Below are 17,779 nucleotides of genomic sequence, written 5' to 3' on the forward strand. Positions count from 1 at the left end.
TTTGATCTCGGGCATGGGGAATGATTTGTTTTCGCCTTGTGAAGTGATTAAACTTGTGAAATCATGTTATTTTGGCCTGTAGGAGCAAAATCGCTCCTGTCCCTCAGTGAAGGACCGGAGCTCGTTTTCAAATATCTTACTGTCCCTGCAGAGTCAAAATGAATTTCGAATTGGAAGTGATGAGGAAGGGCGTGATCTTTCCGTTGAATATAAATTGAAGAATTTCACGAACACGGAAATGCCTGTAGGAGCAGGATCGCTCCTGTCCCTCAGTGAAGGACCGGAGCTACAAATCAAATTTTGCCTTGTACTTGCAGGTTTTTAACGACTTGATGATTTGAAGAGGTCCAAGGAGATATGTTTTATCAAATGAATATAACTTGAAGTGCCGACATGAAGGAGAATGACCCAGAATGCCAAAATTGCTCCTGTCCCTCAGCTAGGGACCAGGGCGAAGTTCTTTGTAGCTCCCGTCCCTCTCCCAGGGACCAGAGCGAAGTTCTTCATAAGGCAAAATCCAGACGAAAATCAAGCAAGTTATAAGTTTGAAGGCAAGAAAGGAGATGAATTGAACCCATTGAAGACAAATTGAAGATTATCCAACATCAACAAGGGACCTAAATACCTAAGTTCGCTCCTGTCCCTCAGGAAGGGACCAGAGCGATTTTTGTCTTTAGATGATTTTCTTGCTCAATTTGAATGGACCCCAAGGCATGGGTGAATGGAATGGAACATTACGAATCCGTTGAAGATAGTTTTCGAAGATGATGAAGGGAAATGAAGGCCACAAGGCCAGGATCGCTCCTGTCCCTCTCCAAGGGACCAGGGCGATATAATGATTACATTGCCTCCTCTTCAAATTCAAGACACTCCAAGGCGAAGAACAAGGTGGCAAGGACGTCTTAAGGTATCTCCATCAAGCACAAAGCATCAAGGGTCGTCAACATTGAAAGATTTGTACAAAATACCCTAGTTCGCTCCTGTCCCTCAGGAAGGGACCAGAGCGAAATTTGCATAAAGGCATAGATTTCGAAAGTTAAACAAGCATCAAGTGACCAAGAAGGATCAAGGGACTACGCTTTACCCAAGGAAGACGATTGCAGGTTGGAGAACGCAAGCATGAACCCAAAAACTTGAAGTTCGCTCCTGTCCCTCAGGAAGGGACCAGAGCGATATTAAATATATTGACCAATTCATGCAAAAATCAAGTTAAGTTAATGTTTTGCAAGGACATACAGGGTTCAAGGCGTCTTTTGAAGGTCATATACCAAAGTGTTGCACGTTAAAATGCTACCAATTTGTACAAAAGGTCTATATCGCTCCTGTCCTTTGGACAAGGACCAAAGCGATTTTTATTAAAATACCCATGTTCCCTCAAAACCAAGACAAGGCAAGGATAGGCAACGTCAAAGATGCTATTTGGAAGGTGATGAACAAAGAACAAAGATCAAAAGTTTGCAAATTTGACCAAGGACACAAGGATCGCTCCTGTCCCTCAGGAAGGGACCAGAGCAATATCTATTATATTTGCTAAGTCCTTCAAAAATCACGTGAGGTCAAGGTTTTTGCGGATCACACAAGGTCTAAGGCATCATAACAAGGTGATATGCAAAAGGGTTAAACGTTAAATGATCATCAAATTGAACAAAGAGGCTATATCGCTCCTGTCCCTCTCCAAGGGACCAGAGCGATTTGCATAGGATCCTTCATTTTCCTTCAAATGCATGTCAAGGCAAGTTCACGCAAGATCAAGGACGTCCTTTGGAAGGCAATGAACGAGGAACCAAGGTTGAGAGGTGATGCATTTGGACTAGAGCTTCAAGATCGCTCCTGTCCCTCTCCAAGGGACAAGGGCGATGATCCTTCCAACGTTTAAATGTCTTGTGGAATTCAAGCGAAATGAGCATGGAATGAAGGAATAGCATTGTTTGTCCTTCACAAAGACGATTGAGGCTCGAATTTACAAAGATTAAGGAGAAATTATGAGGATCGCTCCTGTCCCTCTCCAAGGGACCAGGGCGATATTTGCCAAAACACCTATTATCCTTCGAAGATCATAACAAAACAAGTTGCAAAGGGTCTAAAACGCCATTTGGAAGGCAATGAACGAAGAGTTAGAATCAAAAACGATGAATTTCAAGCTAGAAGACAAGGATCGCTCCTGTCCCTCTCCAAGGGACCAGGGCGATATCACATTTAAAGACATTCCTTCGCACAAACAAGTCAATCAAACTCGAAGGACCCAGCTAAAATGTCGATTTGAACGTGGAGATGAAGACTTTGGACGTCAAAAATTGCAAGAATCAAAACCAAATTGATGAATCGCTCCTGTCCCCCAGTCAGGGACCAGGGCGATGAGGTACGTATCTTTCATCTTCATGAATTTGGCGCTCAAACAAATGTTTTTTGAATTTATTTTAAATGCTAAATCGATAATTTTTGAAATTCAATAAATTAGCATTTAAATGTTGCGCTTAACATTTATTAATTATTTTGCCTTTAAAAAAATCGAATTTGATAATTTAAAAACAAAGGCATTTAATTAATTATTAATTAATTAATAAAAAATCAAAAAGAGCGCTAAGATATGGAGGTCGGCCTTTATTACTTATTAAAAAATCGTTTAAAAATTGCTTTATTTCACCAAAGTCGGCCTATATGGTGGTAAGAGGTGAGCGCTATAAAGGGAGAGGTGAAAATCATTATTTTCACATTTTCATTTCCATCTCATATGCGATCAAAGGAAAGTGCGAACTATTATCCAAGGTGGCGCTAATATCATTCAAAGGTGGTGCGATATTTAAAGATCCATTTGTGCGAACTTGAAGTTTACATTTGAGCGAACTTTGCCAAGGATAGAGGAGATCACGTCAAAGACTCAAAAGGTGGCGAAATTGATATTTAAAAGGAAGATTGCGTTGAAGACTATCTATACGTCAATTTTGCCTAGGCGATTTTGTTCTTTTTGCATTCTAGAGTTAGCTCTCTATTGAGGTATGGCGATATTTGCTTTATTGTTTTAATTTTGAATTGTTTATCGTCATGGCCTAAATTTTGAATTTTGAATTTTGAATTCCTAGCTCAATCGTTTTATTTTAGGAAATGATAACTCAAAGACTTATCATGAAGTTTCCTAAAATATTCTCTAATCTATGTTATTTATTGCAAAATCTAGCTTCTCATTATGAAATGTTGTGTAGGTATGGCAACCCCAAAGGCGGGAGCATCCACCAGTCGTTCAGCTCTCATGAAAGAAGATCAAAAGACCGAAGAAGTGGAGACCAAGATCGTGTCGAAGTGGAGCAACATTGGAGATACCAACTTGGGTAACTTCAGCACGAAGAAGTTTCGAGAGGTCCCTTACATTGGCAAGCCATCACCTGTCGCCCGGAGAATAATCGAGAGTGGTATCATTAAGGCGGCCGGCTTTCCTCCAGCTGTTCAGTGCCATGAGTTGATGATCGAATGTGCTCGTCACTATGATCCACAGTCCAGAACGATCGTGTCCAAAGAGGGAAACACTTTGGCGTACCTTTTAGAGGAAGCTATAAGTGAAGCTTTCCATCTTCCAGAGCACAGGGACATGATATACAAGAGCATAGAAGGAGCCAGATCAATGTACGAAGATGATCCAGATGCTTGTCTAAGCATTATCAATAAGAACTGGCTACTTAAGAGCCGTCCTCGTCTGAGCAAGGTCCCGAACACACCGCACAGGATTGATTTCCAGGAGGAGTACAGAGATTTGATTACCATGCTCAACCGAGTTACAGGAGCCCCTCACGCCTTCTATTTTGAGAAGTGGATGTTCTACTTCATCCAGGTGATTGTTCAGGGAAAAGGTACCATACATTGGGCTAGGATGATTAGCCATTGCTTAGACGTACAGTTGAGGAGACTCAAGGCTACTAAGTCCTTCCACATGAGTTCATACGTCATCTATGCCTTGATTAGGAGTGTTGAGTACGCAGGACTACCTCACAGAGGAGTGATTGGAAGAGGACCCGGCGAGGTCAGAGCTTGTGATTCCTATGCCTACTTGCATCATCCGCCAGGGAGCAACTACAAGTTAGTTAATGATACTTTCACGATGAACATCACAAGGACGTTGCAAGGTGGGATTCACAACAGATTATCTCAGGATGCACAGGAATTCATAAAGAGGTACGGAGCTTGGTTCATTCAGTTTCCCAAGTTCACTTATATTAGAGTGCATGGATGTCCTTTACCTCCATACATGTTGCCGAGATATCCGACAGACAGAATTGTGTTACTTGAAGTAACAAGACAGTTGGCAGCATATGCGAAGGCATTCAGACACAGACATCAGAATGGAGTTCCAGTACCTATCATTTTGGGCAATTTAGTTGAGGTATGTCCTAATGCTTTAGCCATGGATGACGCAGAGAAGGAGTTAGCCTTGTATGCTTTTTCATCTTTTGCTTTGAGGGAAAACTTTGATCCACATGGACATTTAGAGGAGACAGTTGGCAGGAAGTTTAGGCATGAGTACCAAATAGAAGATTTTATGATGAATCTCCTAGATGATCTTGAAGTGAAACGAAAAATGCATTCTAGATTGCCTTTGGATTTCATCAGGAAATGCAGAATTTACAGAGTGGCCGACCAAGCTCAAGACAGTGGCAGACATATCCAGTCATCCTATGATAGAGAAAGCAAAACAATAAGGTTGGATTGGAATGAGCCTGAGGTCGTGGATTTAGATACTTTGATGGCACCAGTCTTGTCTTGTACTCGCAGATGGGTTGACATACAACATCAGAAGCTGAGAGAACAAGGCATAGTGATGACTTTCACTTTGGAAGAGAAACCAGCCGAAGGTGGAGCTAGTGTGAGTGAAGGCAATCCTAATCCTAGAAATTCAGGTGAAGGAAACCTTCGATGTGCCAGTGAGGGCAATCTCCATCCAAGAGGTTCGAAGAGGAAAGAGAGACCTAGAAAGAGAGAATCTTCCAAGAGGAAACAAGAGGCTAACAGAGATAGATCATCCGGTACATCTTCTAGACCAGAGAAGAGAACAATTCAAGTGGAAGAATCCATGGAGTCTATGGTACAGAATGACAGGCAGGAAGAAGGACAGGCACAGCATGGTTCACCAGATGGATCTCTCCAGGACTATGAGTTAGATGAAGATAAAGAAGACAATGAAATGACATCTCCTCCCAGACAAGAAGAAATAGTGCACAAAGAGATTCAAGTTCAAGAAACAAGATCGATTATCCCAGATTGGTTGAAGGAAAGATTAACCAAGGTGATCGTAGTAGAGGACGAGGACAGTGCAATTGATTTAGAGAGCCTTGTTGGACGTTCACACGAAGTAACAGAGAAGAGAAAGGCTACCAAGATGTCCAAGATGATTCGAGATGAGACTGGATCTAGAAAACTGCAGATAGCTACATCGGCAGTAGACAAATATGAGGGTGAGATCCTAGCAGAGGAATATGATATACAGACATTTGAGCTAGGACCATCTACAGCAGAGCAGACTTTAGATGATGCCACCGATTCATTTGAGGCATTGAAAGACAAGCTTAGAGAAGAAATGGAGAAGAACAGAAAGCTTGAGAGAGAGGTCGGTGCATGGAGGACTTATTTCAGTCACATCAATGAACCTTTGGGACGTCAGGATCCAGCTAGATCACCAGTGCAAGCACTTCCACTTCAATCAATCAATGAGGCAGAAAGATTCAGGAACATGGTCCAACGTACAAGTACTTGGATGGATAAATCTCATACAGTGGCCATAGAATTTGTAACAAGGATGATGAAGATTATTCATCAAGCTATCCAGGTTCTTGAGATAATCCACAATTTGATGATAACAGTAGCTGCATTCGCCCATACCAAGGATGTTATCATTCTTGTCTTGAAAGTTATTAGACACACATCAAGGAAAGTTTTAGCGCAAGAGAAGATCTTGGATGGGGAATCTCACAGTTTGTTTCAGTGGTCAACCTTACTCCATATGAAAAGTGTTTTCTTCGAGGACATCAGTGTTAGATGTGGCCGAGTTGAGGAGGTGATCAATCCGATCCAGGACAGAGTATTTGAGGTACTTCGTACCATTCTTGGCAGAAGGATCGAGGTCGAGACAGATGTGGATATGCAGGAATTAGAGGATAGAATCAAGGTCATCTTTTGCAAGGACGCAAATGTTACAGATGAGCAATATGATCAAATGTTTGCCACTATGCTCCTGATTGAAAGAACAAAGGAACTTGAATCTACTTGGGACGCAGCTCTTCTAGATGCATTCGATCAGGTCATCCACTTGGAAGAGAGTATGAAGAATCTTCCCGAGATTCCAATTGCAGAAATCGAAGGAATCGTGACAAGATTCATTGCATATGCCAAAAAAGAGCATTGGAAAGGGAATAAGGTTCTAGATGAAAGGTTGTTATAGATGACATGGCATCTTATTTGTCATTGGTTTATGTCTCCTAGGTTTTTGTGCCAAATTTAATATTTGGCTATGTATTTAATTTTGTTCAGTAAAAAGGAGGCCATTTGTAACAAACCCTAATTAGGGTTTAGGTGTCATGATCTTGACCGTTGATCTACTTTCGATCTGGACCTTTCATTGTAACTGGGGATGCTATTTATACCCCCATTTTTCATTTCATTTGGTAATAGTCAATAGTTAGATATCAGAGAGTTTATTGTATTAGAGAGATTAGAGCTAGAAGCAATTTTATTTTGTAGCAAGATTGAGTTTTGAAGAGAGGAATTCAAGCAATTGTTGTACATGATGACTTGGAAATCAATAAAATATTGAAGTTATGGTGTTTTGTTGCAACTTTCTTGGTTATCTTCATGGTTGTTTAATTTACTTGAATCATGCTCAATCAAAGTAGTGTATTAGTTTGAAGGACATAGTGTGAGACTTGATCTTTGGTAGGATTCGTAATCCAAACCACTAGCTTCTTGCTGATTGTAGGAACGCCTTGCGTGGTCGACTGGAGAATACTTTGAGTCCCTTAATCTTCAATCATTGTTGTATCTTGGATATGTACCTTCGTGGTAGTGTCTTTGATCTTTGATGCATTGAATATCATTTTGTTACCTTAGAAGATCGCACTAATTTCAATTGAGTTGTTATCTTATGGCAAAATTGAAGTTGGTTGAATCTTGCCAAGTCTTGTCTACATGAAGTCATTCTTAGGGTTAGATTAGATTAGACCTCTTTCAAACCCTACTCTTTTGTTATTTTTGAAAAGTTTCTTTAGTTTTAGTAAAATCTTGAACTTTCGGAATGCGTAAGACCCCTTGGAGGAAACAGCAAATCACATCATACCGCTGGAAGCTTGTCCACACGTAGAGACCCTACTAACCAGAACCTTGGAGTCTTCCTAACTGATCCTTTATGCGAATCTTCAGCAGTTAGAGGCTTTTCTCAAGAGAGGATAAGATGCCTATTGGTATTTTATTCTGTGTATGATTGTGTACAAAATACACGTCAACAATACCATGCTAACTAAAATAGATAGTCATTTATAAACTATGATAATTTTTTATAGCAATGTGTGTAATGTGTAATGCCAATTATTACATCTCTACCTGTGTCAAAAATTTATATTTTAATTTTCTAATTTAATATGATAGTATATCAATGTGTAATATACACAATATAATAATATATCCTTTGCTATACTTGTGCTGTAAATTCTCCCCACACCAAATGGTAGTTAGATTTATAATAAGTAATAACACAATGCAAAAAAATATATCCTTTGATATACTTTGACCATGCTTGAATGGATATAATAATATTATACTTGTTGAGACATGGATCAGCTAGGAATCGAACCTAGGACCTTCCATACCTTGTTGGAGTGCTCCACCATTGAGCTACTGGCCCCTCTTGGACCAGTCCATCGTCGGTTCGGGTGTGGCTTATTTCCAACACCAACACCCCCCCTTAATCCACACCTCTCGTGTGCTTGGGGCTCCTAGTCTGAACTTGGCTTTGATACCATGTTGAGACATGGACCAACTAGGACTCGAACCTAGGACCTTCCATACTTAACTGGAGTGCTCTACCACTGAGCTACTGGCCCCTCTTGGACCAGTCCATCGTCGGTCCGGGTGTGGCTTATTTCCAACACCAACAATACTATCATTTACTATGATATTGAGGGGTATAATTTATGTGACAATTGACAGGTACAATATAATATTATATATTTTGATTTATAATAATATAATGCAAGAACAATATGTTGATTTGTTAAAATTAATATATTATGTTATTAGATTTTAAATTTGTACGGTAGTTTTGTTTAGTGTATACTTGATATGTGATATTATGAGTTTAATTCATGTTTATAGGCTGGATACACATGCACACACATGGATGTACCCATAACATACCAAAGCCCCCCAATTTTTTTTTCGTATCCACATGTTGTACCCACATACTTGATTCCAATTCCGATTCTGATTCGGTAACTTAGGTTTTTTTCAATGGGATTTGATTTTACCATTTCTAACTAATGGAATGAGGGATTTATTGGGACACTTGGATGATCAAAATTTACCCATGGGCTTATGGTCGTGAACATGCATACAACTTAATTGCTACAAAAAGATTTGCAAAAGTAAATTTCAATTGTAATGTCACTTTCTATAATTGCTCTAATGTTTCCATCATAAAAACTTGCTGTAATAAAAAATTGTCAGATGTTCATTGGTTATGTAAGGGTCAAGATTCTTAACTATTTATATCCTATAGAATATTTGAAATACGTACAAGATTGAGCTCTAACAACTTTGCAGAAACAATTAAAATGAACATGGGGATTCATTTGAGAGGTTTCGGTCACGTTCTAGAGAGACCCAACCTGAGCATGAATTTAGTCCTTAAGACTATTGATTCTATTGCCACCTCAAGCATAGAAGGCACATTAGAAATAATGGAATCTTGTGGCTCCTTATGGTAGTGCTCTAACATCCTCACTAGGCTATCAATCGTATATCCTATGTTACTTTGGGTGACCACAAATTTCTTGGTGCTATAAGGTCGTCATCTTCCACCACAACCCTCCAACTTGCTCTCAAAGACAACAAAAGGGCTTTATCTTGAAGCAAAGCTAACAATGTCCACCTCTTTTAGTTCCATTCCAATATATCATCCTTGATTGCTAGGACATAGTGAATTCACCATGCCATTGTTTCGTTGAAATCCATTCTTTCCAACTTCAAGGAGCTGTAGCTTCCCTTTAAAAATTCTAAAAGTGAGGTTTGTTTAAACACTAGCACCTTGTGAGGTAGATTTCACAATAAGTTGATGTTGACTTGATTAGGCTTTGGCATTTGACCAAAAAACGGTTGAGGTTGTGTTGACGTGTTTTTTGTACACGACCAAACACAAAATAAAATACCTAAAGGTACCTTATCCTCTCTTGAATAAAGTCTCCGAATGTTGAAGATGTTGCAAAAAGGATCAATCGGGATGACTTCAAGGTTCTTTGCTGTAGGATCTCTATGTGTGGATAAGCTCTCTGTGGTATGATGTGATTTTGCTGGAATCACAAGGGGACTTACACTTGACGACCTAAACGTCTGATTCACTTTGAATATTGCTGGAACACAGGATTTCACTAGCCTAGACTTTTTGAAAAAAGGAAAAAAGGATGAGGGCAAGTAAAGGATCTAATTCTGATACTAAGAAATGTAGGAGCAATGATTGATTTTTGATGAAATTCTAACTAAGTCTTGTTTTGACATCCCAGGACCATCTCCACAAGGTTAGTGCGATCTTCGGAGGAAAGCTTTATGATGTTCAGATCATCGCTACAGGCATAGACACCATCAGGCTGATGCATATCAATGAAGAAGCGACAATTGAAGTTGAGCTTAAGCTGAATGATTCCAGTTGACTACACAAGGCAAGTCTGCAATCAACAAACTGCTAGTAGTATGGATATACGAATTTCACCATCAATCAAACACATTTCTTCCACTCATCTAATAACATGAAATCAAATTTGAGAAGTATAGAGACCATGCAAACTGTTGAATCGACCCATAGATTTCACCATTTCTTCAATGAAGTTTTACAAGTCTTTTACAACATCTTGGCAACAATCTTTGCCTTCTCTCTCTACTCTACTCTACTCTAATTGCTATACTATTAACTGACTATTCACTAACTATTTACCCACTATTTTTCCACTATTCACTAACTATTTTCTATTAGCCTTTACAAAATGAAGAGCCGGGGCTTATATAGTGCCCTTAATACAATTCAATGGCTAAGATCAATTTGAGATCAATGGCCAAGATTCTACAATGAAAACCCTAATTAGGGTTTGTTACAACAAACTTAATTCCGACCAATGAAATAATTGTATTAATTGGACACATGTCTTCTCTGGAATATTCGACCAATGGATAGCTGGGGTAGGTACATCGAAGTTTGTGCCACCTTTAATGAGTCAGGTACATTGAATGTGGACATGCTGAGGTGGACCGACCCGACTGGAGGAGTGAAGACTAGGATGCCACCTTGTTTGATACTTGCAACTTGGTAGATATCCAATTTGATGATGCTGAGAAGCTAGCTTTAATTAATTCATCTGAAACTATCTGCTTCTTCAACGAACCCTTGCTTTGACTTCTTTTGTCTTTGATGTGCAGGATGATGATGTACCTCGCCTTGGAATGCAGGATTGGAAGAGGTTATTCCTGATGATGCTTGATCGAAGAAGGCCGTCCTTGTCGATGCTAGACGGGAGGAGGTCGTCCTTGTCCCGACTTGATCTTCTTTGATGAGGGTCCGCCAAGTAGTTGATCTTCCGACTCCGGGGTCGCCATTTGATGCCTACACAAAAGATTAAAGTTAGTCTTTGAGCATCAAACCTTAAAGCATAGAATTCGAGACCTTTCAAAGGAATAGTTCAAAACATTAATTTGAAAATGACATGATAAATCCAAAATTCTAATTTTTCAAATTAATGGCAATGAAATCAAAATAAATCTTGAATAAAAACTTCAAAATGATTCTTCATACCTTCTCCTTTGAAAGCCTAACTATAAAACCTTGGAAAATGATGAAAGAAGACCAGATTTTGCTAGACAAGGGTTGAATTGTGGTCTTCCTTTGGATGAATTATGCCTCCATTAGCCTCCAAAAGAGCTTCTCCTTCTTTAGCCTCCAACACTTAGCAAAATTTTGCCTCTAATCTGCTGGATTTCGCTCTTCAAATTGCTCCTCAATTTCGCACTTAGAAGGGATGAATGAATGATTTGAAACTTGAAGCAATACTCCCCCATTATATAGAGCGCTCACCCTACTCCCTTCAAGGCCAACTTGGCAAATAAGGGGTAAAATAAACAAAATTTCCTTGAAAAGGTGGCCGACTTGCCTATAAAGGCAAAATAATGTTTTTTGAGTGCTCATTTGTATTTTTTTAATTTTAAAAATTAATTTTAGTGCCTCCAAGGTAAAACTTTTTAATTATTTCAAGGCCTAAAAATTAATTTATTAAATTAAAAATACCTTAATTAATGCGCATTTAATTCAATCTTTCCAAATGTTTTAATTTAGGGAATTTAGCGCAAATTGGGGAATATCAATATTTAATCAAGGCCTAATGAAGCTTCCTAATGACTTCGCCCTGGACCCTCTGGAAGGGTCAGGAGCGATTTTCTCAATTTGGTCCTGAATATCTCATACCTTGACTCCAAAATCTCCCAGAAAGCGAGCTTATGTTTGTTTTGACCTAATCAAGTCTTGCATTTCAATTTTTTATCAGGAAATTAGGTGAAAATGTGAATTTCGCCCTGGACCCTCTAGAAGGGTCAGGAGCGAAATTGCCTTCCTTGTCCAAAATTCATCATTTTGCATGCTTCCAAATCTTTGAATAATGTCCAATCTTCACTCCAAGAGACCCTGCATATCACAATTTAGCCAAAATTAGTGAAAAATAAGCTCAAATAAGATTTTCGCTTTGGACCCTCTGGAAGGGTCAGGAGCGAAATTCCTCTTCCTGGCTAGAATCCATCATTTTTTCAAGGTTTTCAAACATTTCCAAAGTCCAAACATGTCCACTTTTCCCTTCAAAATGCCTTGCAAATCAAAATTTGGTCAAATAAGGCAAGAAATGAATCCTAGGTTGATGGACCCTCTGGAAGGGTCAGGAGCGAAAATCACTTTTTAAGCAAAATCTTGATCTTTGAAATCATCCAACTCCCTCTCAAGGCAAGAACATTCAAAAACATCTCCACACGCGCCTTGGAAACTAGGAACTTGGTCTTGATAAGTGATAAATTGGGGTGTATAAGGATTTTCGCTCTGGACCCTCTGGAAGGGTCAGGAGGTTAGGAGCGAAATTTGACTTTTTGAACTCTCCGTCAGGATCATTTTATGGAATATAACATTTAAGTATAAGTGACATTTCCTTCTATCTTTCTTCTTTCTTATACTTGATAGAAGGAAATGTCCCTTATACTTTAAGTTATATTCCATATATACTTTCAGGATGTTTGAGAGTGGTTTCAGACCTCCAGGAGCTATATTGCAAAATCTAGTTTTTGGAGGATTCTTTAGTTTTCCAGACTTAGTCAAATTTCAGGATCAGGACATTCCAGACTTAGCCAAATTTCAGGATCAGGACATTCCAGACTTCATCACTCATTAACTTGACCTCACTCAAGCAGGACCTGCTATCCAGGTGATCCCCTTGGCGACCCTCGAAAGTTAAAGGCTAACAGACAAAACCCTAAAAGACCTAAAAAACAAACCCTAGAAAGCAAAAAGCAGGGGTCCCCATTTGCAATGGGGCGATGTGTGAATACGTCACAACAGGTTGCGAATTGGATAAGACTAGTTTGTCTTAGTTGTCCACCTCTATCATCCTCTCACTATTATGGGCCAAAAAAGGAAATGTGATTTAAGGGCCTTAAATTTTTGGTTGAGCGTTTTGATGGAACTTTTCCATTTCCTAGTGTTCTTTATAGATGTAGGCTATTAGAAGGATCATTTTTGTATTCAAGCTTGACAAAGAAAAAATTGAAACAATTTTGTCTATTGATAAAAGTTGCCAGATAGATTTGTAAATTGCTTCCTCTATTATTTTGAAAATATAGTTAGAAGTTATCTTGTGGTTCATGGTTTCAATCACCTTGAAGAACACCATGCTTGTAGGGCAAGCCACTAAAACATTAATGAATGGCTGTTGACACATATCTAACCACCATTACTTAATATGGTCAATTTGTCATCTGTAATGTCCCCATTTTTAGGTTCTCTAGTACTGTAGTTGTCGCTGACTTTCTGGGTTTGTGCCAAATTGTTCAGAGGGGTAATCTGATGTTCCCAGTGAGCTTAGATGGTTTGTGGAGTTGTACGACTATTTTAGATGTTATTTCCAGCTTTTGGTTTGGTCTCCAAGATTCTTGCAGGGAGCGTTTATTTTTAATAAGTCGCCTGGTCGGGTCCATTTGTAATCTTTCATTATTGAGATCGCTCCTACATAGTCATTTTTTAAAATCTAATGCATTTCAGCCATTGTTACTATTTGGGTGCAATTTAGAGCTATATTTAGTTAATTTCACTAAGGTTGTGTTGTGACCTTTTTCACACATCGCCCCATTGCAGATGGGGACCCCCTGTTTTTGTTTTGGCGTCGCAACTGCTAATCACCAATCTTTTTGCAAATGAGGAGTTAGAGTTTTTGAGAAGTCATCCCGAGCCAAGTAGAGAGTTCATGCTCAAAATAGTGTTTGAAGTTTGAACATTGTCAAAGTGCTTAGAAGGTTTGAAGGACGAGGATCACAATTGCTTTGGGTAATTTCTGACAACTTTCTATTTTTAGAATTTTTTGCTTTTTTGCTTTTTTCTAAATTTAGAAAGTTTTGTTTTTGGCACTTTGGGCACAATCATTAAAATTGAAGGATTTTGCCTCTAAGTGTAAAAAGCAGGTGGAAACCCTAATTAGGGTTTTGTTCCAGAAGATCATTCCTCAAGCCATATGATTAGTAACCATGCCCTCAGAATTGAAAAATTATGTCTTCAAGTGTAAAAAACAGGGTGAAAACCCTAATCTAGGGTTTTTGTTCTAGATGATCCAGGTATGAACATGGCAAGTCAGAGATGAACGCGGCAGTTTGAATGAAGATGAAAATTTGTCCAAGGGAAGACCAAGTTTGACCAGCCAAGCACATGAAAGAATGGCAGACAAAAGGTAAAGTTCGTCCAAGGCATGAGGAGACTTGTCCAGACATCTTCAAACTCCGCCCAAGCCAATGAAGAGCAAGGTCCGCCCAGCAGCTCAAAGATGAACTTGTCCAAACACTTGTCAAGTACGCCTTCTCATGAAGACTTCCAACTCAGTCATGTCCTAAGATTGGCAAATTCCGCCTAGGAACATTGAACATGGCAGATAGAGCATGAAGTCTGCCTTGTCTAAAAGTTTGAAAGTTGGCACATAAAAAGCAATGTCCAAGCTCTCCTAAACTCCGCCCTACCTTGGCACAAGCAGCATCAATTCCGCCTAGCATATTAGAGGTTGTCCAAGAGACTTCTCAAGACCGCCTAAGTTGGAAAGGATAAAAGCATGATCCAATACTCTTCAAGTCCGCCTTGTCCAACAAGACATAAAGTCCACCATATGGAAAAGAAAGAAAAGGTTATAAAGTAGAAAAGCATGAAAAATATATGTCTAAGGAGAGCCTAAGTTCGCTTAGCCAAGGGAGAAAGAAAGTTGTCCAAGAGTCTTCATATCTGCCATGACAGGGCAAAGCAATGTGCAAGCACATTCAAGCTCAGCCCAACCAAGTATGGAAGCAAAACATGTCAAGACTTCCATGAACTGCGCCCTAGCAAGGATATTATGGCTAAGACTTTCTCAAGTCCGCCTTGGCATCAAATACTCAAGGTTCGCCAAGCATAAGCCCAAAACATATGGCGGGGATGAAGGTGAAATCAAAGGTGGCAGGTAATGATCAAAGTCCGCCCAAGTGAAGCTAGGAAAATGGCGAATAGAAGACAAACTCCGCCTTCCTAAAGCACATGGCAAGTTGCCCATCAAGTCCGCCAAAAGAAAGCATGGTAAAAGCACAAGGATGGCATAGAACTCATGAAGTCCGCCTAGGAGAAGATGAAGGTAGCAAGATAGAATTTGCTAAAGAAAAGTATGTCCAAACTCTTGGCTGAACATACTTCAAGGTCCGTTCAAGAAGAAAATAAGATTTGTCAAGATAAATTGCACAAAGTTTGCCAAGATGGATAGACATAAACATTCCAAGTTTGCTAGGCGTAAATGGAATATGTGAAGATGCCTGAGCAAGACAAAAAAATTTCCCCTATGGCTCAAGGATAAGACATGAAGATGATCAACTTGTTGTGCCGAAAAAAGAAAAATGGCTAAAGGAACAATAATTTCAACCAAGAGACACATAAAATCAACTATTGAAGGGTTAATTAATTAAATGGGCTGGAAAACAAAGTTTGACACATGAAAAATGGTTGTGGAATTTTCCACAACCAAAAGAATCAGATTTTGACTAAGTGTTGGAGAAGAAATAGGAAGAAAGAAAAGTAAAAAGGGAAAGTAAGGTGAAGATGAATAAAATCCATGTCCAAAGGCGAAGTTTGTTCTATTTAGCACAAGCCAGATCCAGAATAGAAATGGTCAAATCTTGGCTAGGTGTTGAAGGATCAACATGAAGATGCCACAAAATAAATTTGACTAGCCAAAATTTGGCTAAACTTCATAGAGAAAGTTCCAACTTCCTCCATTGTGGCGTAGGCACAAGGGAATTCTTCTCCAAAATTCAAGACACTTGAAAGAGTTTCTAGGTATCAAGAAAAGTCTTCAGACTTCTTGAAGGATTTCATCTCTTGAAGAGTCAAAGACAAGCTCCCAATCAAGATCAAATGGTGGCAAGAAGAGTGTTCCAAACGAATTTCCATACTTAGGCAATTTTTCGGCACAAACTTCTTGAAGGATTTCATCTCTTGAAGAGTCAAAGACAAACTCTCAATCAAGATCAAATGGTGGCAAGAAGAGTATTCCAAACGAATTTCCATACTTAGAGAGTTTTTCTGCACAAGGGAATTCTTCTCCAAAATTCAAGACACTTGAAAGAGTTTCCAGGCATCAAGAAAAGTCTTCAGACTTCTTGAAGGATTTCGTCTCTTGAGGAGTCAAAGACAAACTCCCAATTAAGATCAAATGGTGGCAAGAAGAGTATTCCAAACGAATTTCCATACTTAGGCAATTTTTCAGCACAAATTGGAGAATTCAAGATCAACATGTCCAGGTTCAATGAACTTGATTTATCCAGAAGCTTCTAGAAGGCACACTTCACAATTTAACAACCTTCTATTTTATTATTGGTTTATATTTAGCAAGAAGGACAAGTGTCTTCAAATGTAATTTTCTCATTGGTCGAAGGGTAGTTAGTTGTAACAAACCCTAATTAGGGTTTTATTTTGTAATCTCGACCGTTGATTGAAAATCAATCCTGGCCATTGAGTTGTAATTGGGGAGCCTATAAATTCAGCTCAACCCCTCATTTGTAAATCATGGGAGCATGTTGCAAAACATGTTGAGATAAGTAAATTGTTGCTTACAACTGCCAAAGTAATAAGTAATGCATTGTTCGAATTGATGGTGATTACCTCTCTTATTTTGGAGTTGGCATGGTTCTTATCCCTCATCATAGTTTAGATTTTATTTCATGTATGTTAGACGAATGCAAGATTTGATAAGTATTGATTTATGGTGAATTTCCGCTCATCCTTTTGATGAACAAATGATTTTTGTTCATTGTGTAAAGTTAGTCTAATCTTATTTTGTGGAGGATTTAACTTCTACTTTGAGTAATATTGTTCAACAATTGGTATTATTCATGAGTATGAAAATCATAAGCACATCCCTTGATGATCGCACTCACTTTGTATAGTTGTCCTAAGCACAACAAAGCAAAGTGTTGTTATTAAGTCACCTAGTCAATACCGTCTCTTTAATTCTCAGGAATAGATTAGAATTTCTAAACCTTATCTCCTTTTCAGTTTTCTTGAAGTCCATGATCCAAACCCAAACGATAAATCTCCATTGTGAATTGAACAAGCCAAGTGTAAGTCCCCCCTTGTATTTCAGCATACATAACCAAGGTAGCTATCCAACACAAAGTCGCCCGTTCACACATATAAACCTTGGAGTCGCCGTGTGGTCTTTCTTGCAATCTTGGCACACGTACTGATTTTGTTCAAGAGAACCAGCCAACAAAAGCCAGCAAACACTAGCAGGAAGAACCAGCCAAACACTTAAGATATAATCAATATAAATCAAGTTGGCTACCCCAACTAGGCTAAAGATTCAAACTATGATGAGGGTTAGCATGCACCCTCAGCCAAACAACAGGGATGTTTTCGGCTCCCTTGACCTGAGACAGAGACTTCAGAAAACAAAAATCATGACTAGCCCATAACCAAAAACAACCACAATCTGGACTGGGCCCTTGAAAACTATCAACAACCAGCCAGATAAGAAAAGACAAGGCAAATAAAACAAGATGCCTAGAGATAAAGGGATTTTGAAAGGCTTCCCTAACCTTAAAACTAGCTTTTGAAATGGCTCCCAGAACCACTTCAAAGGGTTTTGATGTGGTACCCTCAACCACCTTGAGCTGAAACAGAGGCCTGATCAGGAAAGCATCCATCCAAACAAGCACCGCCACACTCTCCACCTCAATAGGAGAAGATAGAAAAGAGCTTGGGAGAAAAGATCCAGCAACCAAAAAATCACCA

General features: G+C 39.1%; 1 protein-coding gene and 1 non-coding gene across 3 annotated transcripts in view; one reads left to right on the top strand and one right to left on the bottom strand.

The window, feature by feature from the left end:
* Positions 1 to 17,779, top strand: part of LOC131036115 (replication factor C subunit 1) — a 141,859-nt gene that overhangs the window by 92,265 nt on the left and 31,815 nt on the right. The gene's annotated exons all lie outside the window — the stretch shown is intronic.
* Positions 8,007 to 8,078, bottom strand: TRNAS-UGA (transfer RNA serine (anticodon UGA)). The gene has a single exon. It is a non-coding gene; the product is annotated as a tRNA-Leu (tRNA).

This window comes from Cryptomeria japonica, chromosome 4 (genome assembly GCF_030272615.1).
Source record: "Cryptomeria japonica chromosome 4, Sugi_1.0, whole genome shotgun sequence".
Taxonomy (NCBI): domain Eukaryota; kingdom Viridiplantae; phylum Streptophyta; class Pinopsida; order Cupressales; family Cupressaceae; genus Cryptomeria; species Cryptomeria japonica.